The following is a 16079-nucleotide window of genomic DNA, read 5'->3' on the forward strand; positions in this document are numbered from 1 at the left end:
GATGTGTTAGAAATTACGATCTATTAATCGTTAATATAAATAAATAATAGAAAGCTATTTCACGATAAAATTGATACAAGAAACTTGCTTGGACATCTAGCTTTAAGATACGAGTTTAAAAGTCTTGGAATTTTAAGTAGAAAACGAATAATCAATGAATTTTCCACGCGATAATAAAATAGAGAGCTTGCTATCTTTCTCGCGCAATATTGCGTTCCTTGTCTGTGACGTCATACGATTCGCATACCTCCTCGCACATTCTGCTATGCTAGTAACAAGTCGGAGCTTCTGCGATCCAAACGCGAGATGGCGTTGATCATCGAAAATTATTTTAATTATTTTCTTCGTAACTTGTATATAATTTATAGGCAAAATGTCAACGGATTTTGAAGTGAAAATGTAAAACGCGTAAACTAATTACAATTCAGAAATTGTTTAAACGGTATTATGGTAATGTAATGAGACGTAATAAAGGAAATATATTTTTAGAAATATATACTACGTGCTGTACGTGTAAGTAAATAACATTTGTATTTATAATATATCGTTACTTTGGTTAGGTTATGAACGTAGAATTAAAATTAACTTTTCTTTACAAATAAATAATTCACATTTTTTTCAGTAATTATCTACTTATTGTTATTTAAAATCAATTTAAAGAAATGTTATTCATTTATTAGGAACTAATTCAATTTGATGGTGTAACTTTCATCGATCATACATAATTATTACAAATTAAATAGTGAATAAAAATTGAAAAGGTTATTAAATTAAATTAAAGGTATGTATAATTTTAATTGTTAAAATTAATTTGTTACAAATTAAGTCGAGTGAATACAAAAGATTCCGATCAGTGAAGAAAATTTAATGAAAGACGATCGATATAAATCGGGGAAAACAATTTTGTGAACGGAAGAGAAAAATGGAATTTGCGAGAGTGTTTCTCGTAGAAAAATAGCAGAACGGCCACGGTATTACGACATAACTTCTCGCCAACGGTATAAACTCCAGCAGAGCCATTGTCTGTCGCCCGAGGCAACCGTTCAACGAAAAGCGAGCTTCATTGTCATGATTCCGTAACCTATGAATGGTTGGCTATCTCGTTTAACTTCAATTACCGTGCTTCCCTTTCATTTCATTGCTAGTCACTGTCAAGAAGCTGGGACACAACACCAATGTTCTCTCATTCTTCTCCTTTTTCCTTCTTTTTCTCCTTTTTTCCCTTTTTATTCCGTACATAACCTAAAACCTTTGTTGCGGAAAAACCATCTCACCGTCATGTTGGATTACTCGTTAAATTTTCCTTTCTAGAAACATCTCGTTCTACATCTGATTCAATAATATAAAAGAGACAGGGATAACGATATTAATTTGTATTTTTTTTCAGGTAAAAACGATCGAATTTCTTCAAATCTGATCGGAATGTGATAAAATTTTCTTCGTCCATAATATAAAAGGAGCAAGAAAAATAAATTGACATAGGAAAGTAAACGATATATGTACGTATTGTATTATTATAATTAAACATTAGGTAGCATTTTCTTAAACGATTTCCTCAATCGATAATTCATATTTCTTCCAATGAAAAATATGTCAGAATTATTAACGAGATTCATCTACTTAGGATGATGAGAAAGCAGTTCAAAGAAAACAATAGGATCCCCCGTTGAAACATCGAGTATATCCGGTTGAAGATGGGTTGTGGCTGCAGGGGGTCCAATTTAACGATGTAGGCAAACGATCGAGGCGTTAATTACTTTCTAATCGTTGCTTGTCGGTATAAAAAAAAAAAAAAAGAAAAAAAGAAAGGTAAGGAAAGAAAAATCTAACTTTGTCGAAAGTTATATATTTCTCATCGTACCTTTTCTCCGTCTATCGACTGGTCGATCTCCATTATTATTTTTGTCGATATCGAAATCGACGTATTACTATACCGGATGGAAGAAAGTCAACCTTCGAGAGATACACAGACCACCTGGATTTCTTCCTGGGAGGTCGCAAAAACTGGATGTATTAAACAACCATCAAAAAAATAAAAGAAGCTCAGAGATCAAAAAAAGGAATCGCAGGTTTCGGGAGTCGAGGAACAGGCAATAATTAAAAGATATGCACTTCTTTCCTTTGACACCAGTTTTGTATAATATTTTTTTTTTCAGATACGTATGATGAGAAACGCTTGGAAATTGTAATATTCATAAAAGTTTGAAAGAATAAATGAATTCTTTATTTCAAAGGTTGTACAATGTGATTTCAAAGATGTTTAGATTTTCAGAAAGTAAAATGGACAATAGTTAAACATTATTGTTTAAAAAAACATTATTATTATTATATTATAGACATAATTAAATATAACAATATTTTATTGATTTAAAATAAAAAAGATTTGATGAATTTTTGATGAAGCTTGTCAGGCTGATCGAATTTCACTTTTTTTTTATAGATCTTCCATGGTAAAAACGATTTACCATGAGGTGATCCTTCAAGATCATTTTCCTACGTCTATATACCGGGAATCCCTTGGCTGTGAGAAAGTCCCAAGGCAGGAAGTGACTATAAATATTTGCCTAGCTAGCCGTTTTTACGATTACAACGCGATTCAGGAGGACTGACTGGAGCTCGATTGTACTCGTGTGACGTAATGCTCCGTTTTGCACTGTATTTGGTGTTGGAACAAGTTGAAGAAGGACCATTTAAAGTTGCGAAATGACAAAGAAGACTTTATCACTACTATTTTTAGAAATTCCATGAATCTATAATCTTTTCTTAGTCATTTTACATGATATTAGTACAAGGTTAAAAATTTAAAAAATGAAAAAGTAAAGTTTTATTGAAGTTTTTCACCAAATTCATGAAAAATAATATCACTCTCTGTTAATTCTTCCAAATTATCAGTTTAACATATTGTTTTATTACATTTACGTTTGTTTTATTTCAGATCTCTGTAATAATATCTACTTTGCTATATGAGAAATTGTAAACTCTAAAATGAGGAAGTCTAGAGTTAATAATGTTCAACGATTTGAGCAAAATTGCAACTTTAGCTTGGATGATACTATAAATAAGTACTTTATATTATACCTGTATTGAGACATGCTTGCGAAAATAATCAACATTAACTAGTTGAACTATAATTATCCTATCAATCTTGTACATGGCATGAAGGAATTAGTCATGCTTCTGAAACCATTAAAAACGGACGGAGAGGGAGAAAGAAATGATTCACGATAAACGCGGAGGATCCAGTTGTACTACGAAGGCAATATACTAGAGGGAAGCTAATAAGCAACCACATAGAAGTTGGCAAGGCCTAATATCAGCCTAAATATACACGACGTGAAAGTTCAAAAGGAAGGGTCTTAAAAAGGCTATGTGGATTAAAAAAAACCATAGCCGAGCCTACTGATCTGTAAAAAAAATTATGAAGATGCTCATATTGCAACAAAGCTAATCTGCTCAATCTTTATAGCTTCCATCATCAACTCTTCATCAACGCAAAGAGAACTTGGTCGCAATTAGAATATCACAAATTGTATTCGAAGATAACAGGCTACAAATGCATTAAAAACACAACAATAATTCATAGAAAGAAATTAAAAACTTGCTTCTACAACAAGAGATTTCTTTTGTTCAAGTTAAAGTAAAGAAAATTGTAAAGTGATTCTCTATTTTATGAACAAGATCCGGAATTAGCCTCTGAAAATATTTATTTTTCTTGAATTATCTCAAGAGAAGAAAGAGAGAAGAAATCGACAGGAAGAGAGAACACGATTGAATCTTTATTGTTAATCCATGGATATAGAAAAGAATCGAAGAGTCCTCGTCTCGATACTTGTCGTCGTAGAAACGAGATCACGGGTATCAGAGTTTTCACAGAGTCCTAGGAAAATATTATCGTAAGAGGGAAAGAAAGAAACGCGATTTCCAATTGGAGGAGCAGTTTCAACGTCGAGAAGAAACTCCTCCGTCCATTTTCCATCCTCTCGTGAATCCGCCTCTCCCTTTCCCTCGCCGTACAGGTACGACTCGGGTCGACTAACTTTGCCTCGTTTGGAGCCCATTCTTCCCCATTCATTCCCTGTGTCGTTTTCTCTCCGAGGACAATCCACGGTGTCCTGGGGTCTCACGCCTCGGCATTGACCGCTACCATTCATCGGTTCATTCTCTTCCTTCGACAGCGACTCTTTGTCACCCCCCTCAGAGATACGCGGCGGAGGGGAGGAGGGAAGAATGTGGGGGAAGAAACCGTGAAAAATAAAAGGAAGCCGAGTTTGCGGTGGAAAAATGAGAAAAAGAAAGAAAGAGAGAGAGAGATAGGGAGACGGCTCGAGCCGCGGAATTATGGAGCGTGGAGAGACGGGTATTTTCTTGCGGTATTCTATTCAATCGGCCGCTTACTGCGATTCCAACCATTCTCAGCTTCGATGGTAGCAGCCACTTTGCCGAAATCACGCCCTCCTTTTGACAATGACATCAAGATTTATCGAAATCCCGCAGGGGATTCTATGTATCGTTATTTTTGCGCTCCTGTTCCCTTTGTATCGTATTTCCCGTGCAACCAATAAACCTTGATTACGCTTTATCAGACTGGCTTGTCATCGTCATTATCAATGAATGCCGAAAATCAAGAGAATATTGTAAGCTTTGCGTGGTTAAGATTCGTTTTCTTCGGGATCGAGTTAAAAAAAGATTGGTTAAAATTGAAATTGTAGAACAAATATTTCTTCCACTTTCAACCAGGGGCGCATCGTCGCGTAAGAAGTAAACAGGAATGTCGAGCGAAAAAAGAAACTCGTGCAAACAGTACGAAAGAATTATAGACAATATTTCATTTATTTTCAACGTTTCATCGTGCAAGAGGTAACAGAAATGTCGATTAAAAGGAAAAAAAAGAAAAAACGTTTTACAAACAGATTAACATAGCGTGAAAGAATATTTACGAGCGATGAGATAACCTTAATCGATATCTGTATTAAAGGCACCAGTCATCCTATCGATCGATATAAAACTCGGCGGCCAATTGTGTTGCTTCTCGACCATTATCGATTTTCGATACTGTTCCTACCAATCGTGAGTGATAAAATTATCATCTCGTTGTATTGGGATGAAAATGTCTTAACGACGGTCGTCTCTAATCTATCTGTGGAACGTGTTGATCCTACGCCAATGACGCCACCATACACGCGTACCAACACATCCTCGTAAAAAGCACGTGCTCGATTTTCGGTTGGAATTCGCTCCTCTCGCTCGTTCCACGGGTAAACTCGTGGCGTATTTGTGTGGTATTCAGCGAGAGGATCGAAAGAGAGGGCCCGACAATTACGAGTACCTGGACGAGCAGCAACGAGCAGCCTGTTGCTCCTCCCGGCATACTCTGCACCAGTGTATATACCCGGACAGGTTTCGGCGGCGTAATTATTAATATAAGAGAAAGAGAGAGGAGGATGCTCAAGGTGGTCCCTCTCGGTGGAAGGGCACGGGGCAGTTTTTGTTTTTTTTTTTTTTTTTCTCTTTTTCTTTCAATCAAGTTCTCGAGTGTAGAATCGTCAGCGTGCACGCACACGCGGCTGTTTTCGGGTGCGATACGCGACGTATCATAATTACCGGAGGACCAATTAATGGTCGAGTCGACATCCCCGGTAATTTGGACAGAAAGCTATTTGTCAATTACTTATCTAATTCCTGTTGATTTATCCCCTCTTTGTACGTCTCGTGTTCTTTTGTTTTATTTTTTCTTTTTTTTTAAATTCTTGTTTGAATCGGATATTATTCTCGATGAAAACATTAAAATGTAAAGAAAGGGAATTTGACGTATCGTTTATATATGCGTATTTTTAGGTTAATTATTAGGTAACAACAAGATTTGTAGAAAATTTGGAAATAATTAGAGAATTAAAAAATATTTATTTAAATTCAATAAATATTCATTCTGTTTGTCTGGTATCTGAAAAAAATTAGAAATTCAAATTAACGTTCAATAACTATCAATGGCAGCCGATACAGAGAGGATAGAGAGACGAGATAATATCTTTGGAAAGATGTTTCTCGAAGGAGCGCAGATCAGATAGGGTTTGGCGAAGGCACGGTGCGAATGAAATTGCAAAACGCAACGATAGGACGATTCGTGCGTGCAATTTGCGCGAATGGATTAACGTGTAAACTCGCACGAAGGCTCGTGGCCAAGGTAAGACGATTCGCGCGTGCGCACCAATACTTTCCACATAAGGGGGAGCCTACTGGCCCCGTGGCACACGAACCTACAAACCGAACAAGCCACCGTTCCCGATCGTTTTGGGCCTGACCAGAACAAACCTTCGAAAACCTGTAGCTCCCTTTTCTCGATGTGCCAACGCGTGCGTGCGTTCGGGAATAAACAATACCTGAGATCTATTATACGATGATACGGTAACGAGACTTTCCAAATCTTCAAATTCGCGAACTCGTAACGAATATTAAAACTCGGTTCGATATCATTTCGTTCCTTTCTTTTTTTTTTCTGTGTTTTTTCGAGCAACATTTTTTCAAAAATATTTTAATTTTCATTCTGTATAGTTAACTGATAGTTATTGGATATTTGAATTTTTAATTTTGTGAAAGTCAAGAATTTTTGTTGGTAAGTAATTGTTTTTAAAATGTTTATAATAACATTTATTCGTAATTATTATTATAATTGATTTATTATATAATATCATTAAATTATTGAAATAACTTTATTTTTTCTCGTTAAAATTTTGTTATATATATATCAGATCGGCTATCGTCGATTCATTCACAATGCAGTGAATAATCTTGTAAAAGCTTCTTTGCATCGCGCAATGACATTTTGCAAGCTTGACATCGAGTAACATCTGTTTACAGTTAAAAATGTTCGCAGGCGAAGTGCGCATACGCTCAATTCGGTCAGAGTTTTTTGCGCGATTTTTTCGGGTTTCGAGAAGCGCAGGAACGTGTGCGCACTTTCCAAGCACATAGGTGCGCGCGCGCCAGTGGTTGACGAGTTGTCGATGCAGCGTGGTAACAGTTACCGAACATGGTGTATACCGGTTTTTCTTCGTTTTCACCGCGTTCCAATGTGGCTTCAACCCACAAGCCTGATGCACTGGAATCGTAGTACTCTCGGTACCGTTGTAATCGTTGCGAGTAACGAAAACGAGCGACTCGTTTCGTGGTCGCTGCCAAGTACGGTAGCGTTTCCTCCATACTTTTTTGCCATTCTTCCGGAGAATGCTGTAACGCGCGTGCCACTGTCCCTCTTCAATGCCCACTGGTTCTGGGTCGAGTTTTCGCATCGTCTGTCCTTCTTCCTACCAAATTGCCGAAACGTTTCTCCGATAGACCTTATTACTCGGGTACGTTTACCCTTCCACTTTTTATCCGTGTAGTGAAAAATACGTGCAAAGGTGGACAAGTTTTTTTCATCGATAACAACGATAGTTCCTTAAAAAAGATTATTTCGTGTCTAAACTTTTTACCGATTTCACGATCAGGGACGAGAAATAAGATATAATACGATCGTTTTCGAAATATTCGATTCGGTATCACGATAAAACGTGGAAATTTCGAACAAACGTGCGATGGAAAATTAATTATACAGGTTGGGAAATTAACGTGCGATTAGTACGTTGATAGTACGAGGTAAATTGAGCGTGACGCTAACGCATGCGCATGCGCATGCGCAGTTGCTTGCACGCCACGCGACCGCCACGCTCGGTATCTTAAAATTTTATCTCACTTCCTCCTACTTTCGTTCTCACCAATTTCTTCCGTCCCCCTTCCTCTCGCTATCAAGAAATACCGATTAGTATCTCCCCGGTTCATCTCCACCCTCTCTTGGGAACAACGTTTCTTCTCCCCTTCCTTTGTTTCCTTTTTACATTTTCTCAGCCCTCTTTCTTCTTCTACTTCTATTTCTCGATCTTCTTTCTCTTCTTCCTCTTTCCCTTCTCCCGTTTCTCTCGGGCGCCGTCAGATTTACTCGCCTTCTCGAGTTGCTTCTTTCAGCTCTCAAACGCTTGTAGTACTTACTCCAGGCAACGTACTCACGCTGCGTGGCTGCATTTTATTCATGTTCTCCTCTGTTGTTCTCCGCCAGTGATGGCCTACGTATGTACTAGAAAGATTTATACACAGTTCCAATCGTATTCACTCACGGATGTTAAAAATTTACATTATACTTACGTTCGAATATCGATCGATATCGTTCGTAGTAACTCAATTTTTGAAATTTTTCAGATATTTTTTTTTTTTTTACAGAACCACATTTCGATAATGACGAACGAATAAAATCAATGTCGTTGCTATTGGAACTACGTGCGCAAATTTCACGAAGCGAAACGATGGAAAATAAAGACGAATAGGATAAAAAATTGCGTTGAAAATCGAATCGAAATGATGAACACGAGAGCGAGTTTGATACGTTTCGAGGGCGATCGGTGGCCATCGCTAGAGCGACGACGGGAGCGGGACCGGCAGCAACTTCTCGGGTTCCCACCGAACCCGGGTTCTTCGTCTCTGTCTGACCCGCCGCGTGGCCGATCCTTTTCTCCGGCGATGAGCCGGTGTATCGTGAAACGCGCTCCCGAGGCGGCTGCCTTTTATTTTCTCGGCGTGCGTGCACCCTCCGTTCAGCGGCTGAAACACTGTTGCCTCGTGAAAATAAACGAGCTGGAGGTGGAATCGGCACTAACAGAACCTACAGGGGAAAGAAAATAGACCAACGCGTATACGTACGTATACGTACGTAACTCATTTCGCGCAACGCCCTCTTCGCGTACTACAAAACTAACCTCAAAGAAACACGATTCGGTAATAATTTAATCATCTTTACAGCGACAACTGTGATCCATCGAATTCATTGTTCTGGATTTCTTGGTATTTTTTTTCTCTTTTATCGTTTTTTTCTTTTTATTCGAAGAAATATTCGTTTTCTGCTTCCTAATCGATCACGTAATATAATGTGTAACGCGTTCAAAATCGAATTCATTAACCTTTTTAAAATTTATAAACGTTGTTTGCAGAACTTTCTTTAAATACAATTCTCGAGAAATGAGAGAGGAAAAAATAAAGTTTCTCCCCACAATTGATTTCGCCGATGGCTTCTTTTGACAAGGAACTTTCGCGAACAACGGATCGATATTTATCAATCGATTGACAATTTCGATCGGAATTACGTGTTCTTTTTTATGTAGTGAGATATGTAAGTAAACTTATGACCATACACGTGTATTAAAAGTGCACTTTCCAAATTGTTTATGGCCGTGCAGATTCATTAATCCTTTCTTGTGCTTTCAGATCTTGTACTCTTTCAAAAAACTATTTTCTTTGAAAAAAATTTTTTCGCTCGGATACAGTATAATTTTTATTTCAAATAAAAGGAACAAGTAAAAAGAAGAAATAATCACTCTTATTCGAATATTTGTGCGAGACACCATGCTGTATTTAAAGGAAACATTTTTTCATATCGTTGAAATTTTACTTAATTTTACGTCTGCGACGCTCATTGTAAATCATTCTGCTTTCTTTTTTCCCCAATTGTACCTCTGTGTCTGCAGTCATTTCTGCGAAAGGACGCGTGTGGTGCATGATTCCTGGAACGGTAACTTTCCAGCCTCTTATTAACTCGACGCCATTAATCCCATTACCTCGATTCAATTAGGCCGATTTTACTACATAGAATTAAAATGAGTATCGTTAAAACGTATATGTAATACTTTTATTTGTTTCGGCGAATTTTTTTCCTCGGTCGAAGCGTGGACAAAAACCTAACCTAAAATTTTAATAAATACTATTTATCCGTGAAACTCTCTCTCTCTCTCTCTTTCTCTCTCTTTCTTTACACACTTTCTCTCTCTCTTTCCGATTCTCTCGTCGCTGGAATTAACTCGTCCCCGAAACGAGACAACATTGTACGATGACGACGAGAGTCGGAAAACCGCGAGCGTTGATTCTCGAAAACCGCAGAAACCGAGAACACGCAATCGTGCAATTACACATTCCGAAATTGGCGGGCGTGAATACGAAACGAGATGGAAAGTGAACTCTCGAGCCAACTGGCTCGAAAACAACTGGCCGAATAATAATCCCGGTTACACGGGCTCCCGAGCGAAGCGAGCCAAGATCGTCCCTACGGTTGATTGAATTTTTCAGCGGCGGGGCCAAGTATCGATTTTGCGGCATAATTTTTAACGAGCCGCGTGCACACACATTTTTCGAGGACCAAGGAGGGCCAAGTTGACGCGGTGGACGTGATTCCGCGCGAGAACAGTGTCCACTCGTTTTTATCCAGGCCTGCTCGCTCGACGGTGTATCATTATGGATTCGCGTGCGCTGCCCCCCGGTCATTCTCGTCTCATCTTGAGCAGGTCTCCCCTCTCCTTTCTATGCGCCGCAACCGCCACCTTCCTCGTCACTTCCTGCGCGAGCGTGTGCGTGCGCGCACGCGTACACGGCCCGCCGAATCTTTCTCTCTCTTTCTCTTTCTCTTGCTCTTGCTCTTTCTCTTTCTCTTCTCTCTTTTCTTTTTAATGGCCGCTCGCGGAGAATTGACCTAACGTCCACTGGAGGAGAATCCAGCCCAGGTATCAAACGCCTTCCGATCGCGCGACCAGCTTTTGCACAGCCATTGAGGAACGGGCCACCGTGTCACACTTTTATTTCTGTTAAGGATACGCGGCTCGGTTTTAAATTCGGCGCCAGCTTCCTCGCTGTAACCGCCTCTTCTGGGCAACATTCCTGCGTATTTATTATACAGTGGCTCGCGTTGGAAATTAACTATAGTAGTCTTCTTCCCCCTCCTTCTTCTGGTCAGTCGAAAATTACAACGATAGATCGATCTTTTTTTTTTTTTTTTCAACTCTCGAGATCTTCGAGCCAGATACATTCTCTCGATCGTGCATCGTAGTCGTCCATCTTCCTTTACGACTGGTGAAGTTTCTATCGATTCTATCGAAGTTTCATCTCTTTGTACGATATTTTTTCAGATCAAGTTTTGATGCAGATGATTCAATCGTGATTGTTGTTAAAATATTAACGTAGATTTTTTTTTTCTAAACTATTTATTTTATTTATAAATTTATTTTATAAATATTAATTATTTAATATTTTATAAATATTTATTATTTAAATTAATATTATATTTATTATTTAAATTAATATTTATTTTATAAATGAATAGTTTTTTTTTTATAATTCTGAAAATAGTTTGTTCTTGTTAGAATATATTAGAATTATTTATTTTTTGCTTGTAAAAGAATCTAGACTGTTGGCCGTTAATTAATTGATACATCAACGAAAACAGGCACAAAGAACTTGTTCGAGCAGTTTAACATCGGTACGAGTACGGGAATTAATCTTGTGAAACAATAGAAGAACAACGTGGAAGACAAATTTTCCTTTCCATTTGCAGCCAACCCTCAAATAGCGCTATACTCGGAAGCACACGAGCATAGCGAAGATCCTTTCCTGCGATAAATCGAACACACTTTCAGTATGTGTACGCCGAGGAAAGATGAGCGTAGAGCCGGCCAATAGGGTTCCAACAACACCATCTTGATAACAATACCCCGCTGTTAAACAATTTGACAACGAATTCGTCTTCGGAAAGCCGGCCATTACTTCTCAGTCGTTAACTGGTATCCCACTTTCCTTCCACGAGTGTTACGAAAATTAAACGAAAAAGTTTCCAAAAATATTCGAGAAATTTTAATAACGAATGGAAATTTTTATACTTATAATATATAAACATATAGATACATAAATTTTTCTTTCTTGGTGTTACTTATATTAAAAAAAAAATTCGTATAAAAAAATTATCGTTATGTGAAAATAATGAAAATAAAGTTTCTCGCGTGGCCTGCGAGATAGTAGTACCCGCTGCTCAACTGTATATCGGTGCAATCTTCATCCAGGCGCTGTAACTTTCTACAAGTTCGGCAAACGTTGGCCAAACCAGTTTTTACACGAAACAAAATTTATTACGATCCAGTGAAATTACCGCAATATTATATTATTCCTCTCTCCGTTTATTACTGCACGATGTCGTGATCTATAATTGTATGAATCACAAGCGACGTGTAAGGATCGTTGGATTGTCTCGTAAAATCACACAATGCGAAGAGAAATCGCGATGTCTCGTAATTTACCCGCACCGAAGTTACCGGTTAACGATACATTCATAAAAACAACATATTATCCCCTAGGCAAACGGAAAAGTAATTTAATCGAATCACTCGTATATTAAATTCGATATTATTATCTGTTCGATCGAAATAAACGAAGTGAAAAGCTAAACGTGTTACTTTGCAACTCAATGTTACTTGTCCGACGACAAATTACGCATCACCGCTCGAAGATAACCGCGATAATTACCTAAGCGCCTGGAGGCCAATAGACCGTGTTGACATAGTAGGTTACTTACGTATCGAGGTAGCAGATCTGTTTAGTAGCGTACGAATGCGACGGGAGAGAGAAAGGAAAACGCGAAGTAAGCGAGCAAAGTAATTTCAACGATTTCTCGGGAAGACCTTAATTCCCCGAGGCATCTGCATATCGTGCAGGTCGCAAGAGCAATTCGAACGATTATTTCGGTGCCACGTGCCTCGGACTTCTTCGTCGTACGCCGCGTCCCTCCTCTTCTCTCGTTCGCTCTCGTTATCGGACCAGTGGACAAGGACGGGGCGAGTTGACGCGCGACACGTGGGACAAGGAGGAAAGTACGAGATGCACCTGTCTGTCGCGAAGGCAAGGTGCCACGCCGAAGGCAACACTCGCTCGCGCCAACCGCGATAGCGAGCTAATGAGCCACGGCGAAACCGCTATACGTTTTCTCGCACACCGCTCCCTCTGTGTACGTACACTTTAGCCACAGCGATGGATTGGACACACCATCGAGATAAAGATGGAAAAGTAATCCCTCGTTTTTATCTTTTTTAATTAGCAACCGGGTAGGAGCGAACCAGAGGGAATCGTGTCCTCGGTTTCCCCCGTTTTTATCCTCATAGTGGTTAACCAGACCTTAACTGTTTAACCGAGTTAACCGAGTCTCGAGAGATGTCGCTCTTTTAATCCGTTTTGCGGATCGACGCAATTATCGCTCGCAAAACGTGTCGATCCGGATGAATATCGCGGTTCGATGGACGAATTAAACTTACTGGAATTTTTTCATTTCTTTTTCTCTTCTTATTTTTTTTTCTTTTTATGGAAAATTTTTAATTTCGAAGAATTTTACGGTTCGACGCATCGAGATGAAGATATCCGTTTCCGAGATCTTGCGTGCACGAGTTTCTCGAATATTTTTCAACGAATCATTTTCGCGTGTCTCCCGGTTATTTGTAAATGTGAAAGAAACGTTATTATCGCGATCGGTCGAAAGGAATAGTTGAACATCGATGAAACGATTTACACGAAACGATGCTGCTTTAATTATCGTTGTAATAAAAAAAGGAAAAAAACGGCATTAATTATCGGTCGACAGATAATTCGAAATATTCTATCTTTATCTCTCTCCGGGCGGTCTATTCTTTATACGATTTTAATTGTTAATAAAATGCGATGACCTTAATTTCTACATCTTGTCACGTCATCATAAATTAGCAGGTGCAGCAGGTCATATCAGACCCTCTCAACTTATTAATCCAGAAGAATGTTAATCTCGCAAATGTTATTTATCGCTAATCACTTTTAGTTTGTAATATCGGAATACAATAATTGAAGTGTGAATCAAGAATTTATAACTCGATAAACAAATAGTCAATATTTCATCGAATCAAGATAAAAAAGAGTTATAATATCATATAACGTACGATTGATTTATATACGTATAGAATGTCGTATATTTAATTTAACAGGAAGCGATTCTACGAACGAAATGATAAGAAAAAAAAAAAGATAACGCAATTTATCTTCTTCTCAAGCTTCGAAGATTCGTAAAATATCGCAAAGTTGCGATTCGTCTTTTTCTCTCGATCCAATTTTTTTGCAATCGAAAGTGGCAAAAGTATCCAAAAAGTTATTACATTACGTTATATTATATTATACGAAAAGATGGAATTAAGTCATAAGGAATTAAATTTCTGTCCAAGTGGCGGCCAGTCATGCACGAATTTACCTGTGCCGTAATAACAATCATCGAGCTTAAGTACGAAGGTAGCCTGATATTGGGGTAATTCAACAACAAGCTGAATAGCTGTTCAGAGATCCCATCGACCGTCGCGCCTCTTTTCACGCATTCGTTCGATTCGACTGTCGTCGTCAGCCAACCGATAAGCTTGAAAAGCGAAATAAAAGAAGAAAAAAAAAAATTTCCTTCGAGTGAACGTGTTATCGCGGTTGAAGTTCGAATTCCGCGTGGAATGAACGCTGCATCGTTTTTATCCGCTGCTCATTTTCGACAAGTATGTAAATGCGGCGAATACATTTTATCAAAAATTCGAAGGTTTAAATTTATTGAAATTTTTACAAGTTTTACAGTATCGATAGCGAGGATTAATCACGGCGAAGCACGAGAATCGCAATCGGGGAAAGAAGTCGATAATTAGGAGAGGAGGAAGAAGAAGAAGTAGTCGGAGAAGCGGCGGTTTTCACGAGGAGGTCGCGCACCTGCTTATTCGCACGCCACTGTTGTATTCGTTCTTTCCTTCCTTCCTTCCTTCCTTCTTGCCCCCACTCCACTCTCATCTTCCTTCTCCGTTCGCCCGGCGCGCGTGCTATTGCGCATGCTCTCGCCCATCCTCGTCTCTCGAGGGGAAGGGAAAAAGCGACTAGGAGATTAATCTACGATGTCGCATCGTTTAGGAGCGAGGATAAACGAGCGAAACGATTCGCCGCGGCGAATAGAACCAGCTCTACCATGTTGACTCTGATTGAACTTGGACTTCTTTCGGTGATGTTTAATTCACCTTAATTGACTCCCCGAAGATTACCCGTTGTCTTGGTTTCGCTTCTGTTTTTTCTTTTTCTCGTCGTCGCTCACTGCTGTTTTTCTGCTTCTCTCCTCGAGAAAGACGTATCAAATTAAATTTTCGAAACGAAACTTGTTGCGTAATCATTGAATATTTCAACGACGATTCGAACGAGAAATATACGTGATATAGTTATTGAATATCGTGGGTTATATACATGTAATCAAGAGAGCACCAGCCTATTATTAAAATAGATATCGTAAATATAAATTTTTCTTTATAATAACGAAATACGAATTTCGATCACGTCACGAGCGGTGCGCGAGAAAAAGAAGCGAGAAGCGAGGAACAAAGTACTTATAAGTGGAGAATATTGCAAAGTGGAGAGAGGCGAGTGATTAAAGAAAGGGGAGGGAGAGGCAGGGCGCGTGCCGTGCTTATTAACTTTTTTCCCTTTCTGACGTATATATATATACACGATCTTTTTACTCCTTTTATCTACGGTTTCGCAACCTCCTTTTTCGAAAGGAATAGGAGGGAGGGGGGGAGGGTCGAATAAATTCGATTTCTGTCGCGATTCGCGAACTGTCGCATTCGATCATCGCAATTCTCGGATTACAAGGACGCCGTTTAACGAAAATTTATATTATCTTTGTGCGCATGTTGGCATCGATCGGATCGATCGAAAACGAATAAAATTTAAACTCTTCGCTCCGTGTCCCGCCACGAACAACACCACGAGAGAACGGTTTTTTGATAAAGTACATTAATAACACGATTCGTTTATCATTTTTTTTTTTTTTTTAAATGCTTGTACGTATGCTCGATCGTGTACAAGTGTTTCTCGCTCTTACGTAAACTTTCTTTCCATCTCTCAAGTGTTGTTTCGCCAGAGAAATTCCCCTTCTATATTCCGAGATAAAACAAATTTCACCTCCTCGTCGTGTTTTACGACTGTTACTTTACACGTACGTATTTTTTACGTTCTCACCTTTTCCTCTCACATTCTCTATCGAGCATGTTTCGCGATGTTGCGGCGCTAATATAATCGAGGGGGCTCGTAAAAGGCGAGTCCCTATTTTCGATCGCGGTGGACGATCGAAATTACGATCCCATCCGATATATCGTATCGATATGCTCCCCCCTCCCCCTCCCCAAACGTAATGTAAAATTATGCTCGTTATT

General features: G+C 38.9%; 1 protein-coding gene and 1 long non-coding RNA gene across 8 annotated transcripts in view; one reads left to right on the forward strand and one right to left on the reverse strand.

Annotated features, from left to right (window-relative positions):
- Positions 1–16079, reverse strand: part of LOC100577017 — a 68195-nt gene that overhangs the window by 44021 nt on the left and 8095 nt on the right. The gene's annotated exons all lie outside the window — the stretch shown is intronic.
- LOC100578866 lies at positions 344–4880 on the forward strand. 7 transcript variants are annotated; one of them, XR_003305416.1, is made up of 5 exons: positions 344–513; positions 681–781; positions 1388–1499; positions 1625–2816; positions 2936–4880. It is a non-coding gene; the product is annotated as an uncharacterized LOC100578866 (long non-coding RNA). The 7 variants fall into 7 exon arrangements; XR_003305415.1 differs by having other exon boundaries at positions 345–781; XR_001704511.2 differs by lacking the exons at positions 344–513; positions 681–781 and having other exon boundaries at positions 788–1499; positions 1625–2234; positions 2441–2816.

The sequence above is a fragment of the Apis mellifera genome, linkage group LG10 (assembly GCF_003254395.2).
Source record: "Apis mellifera strain DH4 linkage group LG10, Amel_HAv3.1, whole genome shotgun sequence".
In the NCBI taxonomy this organism is placed as follows: domain Eukaryota; kingdom Metazoa; phylum Arthropoda; class Insecta; order Hymenoptera; family Apidae; genus Apis; species Apis mellifera.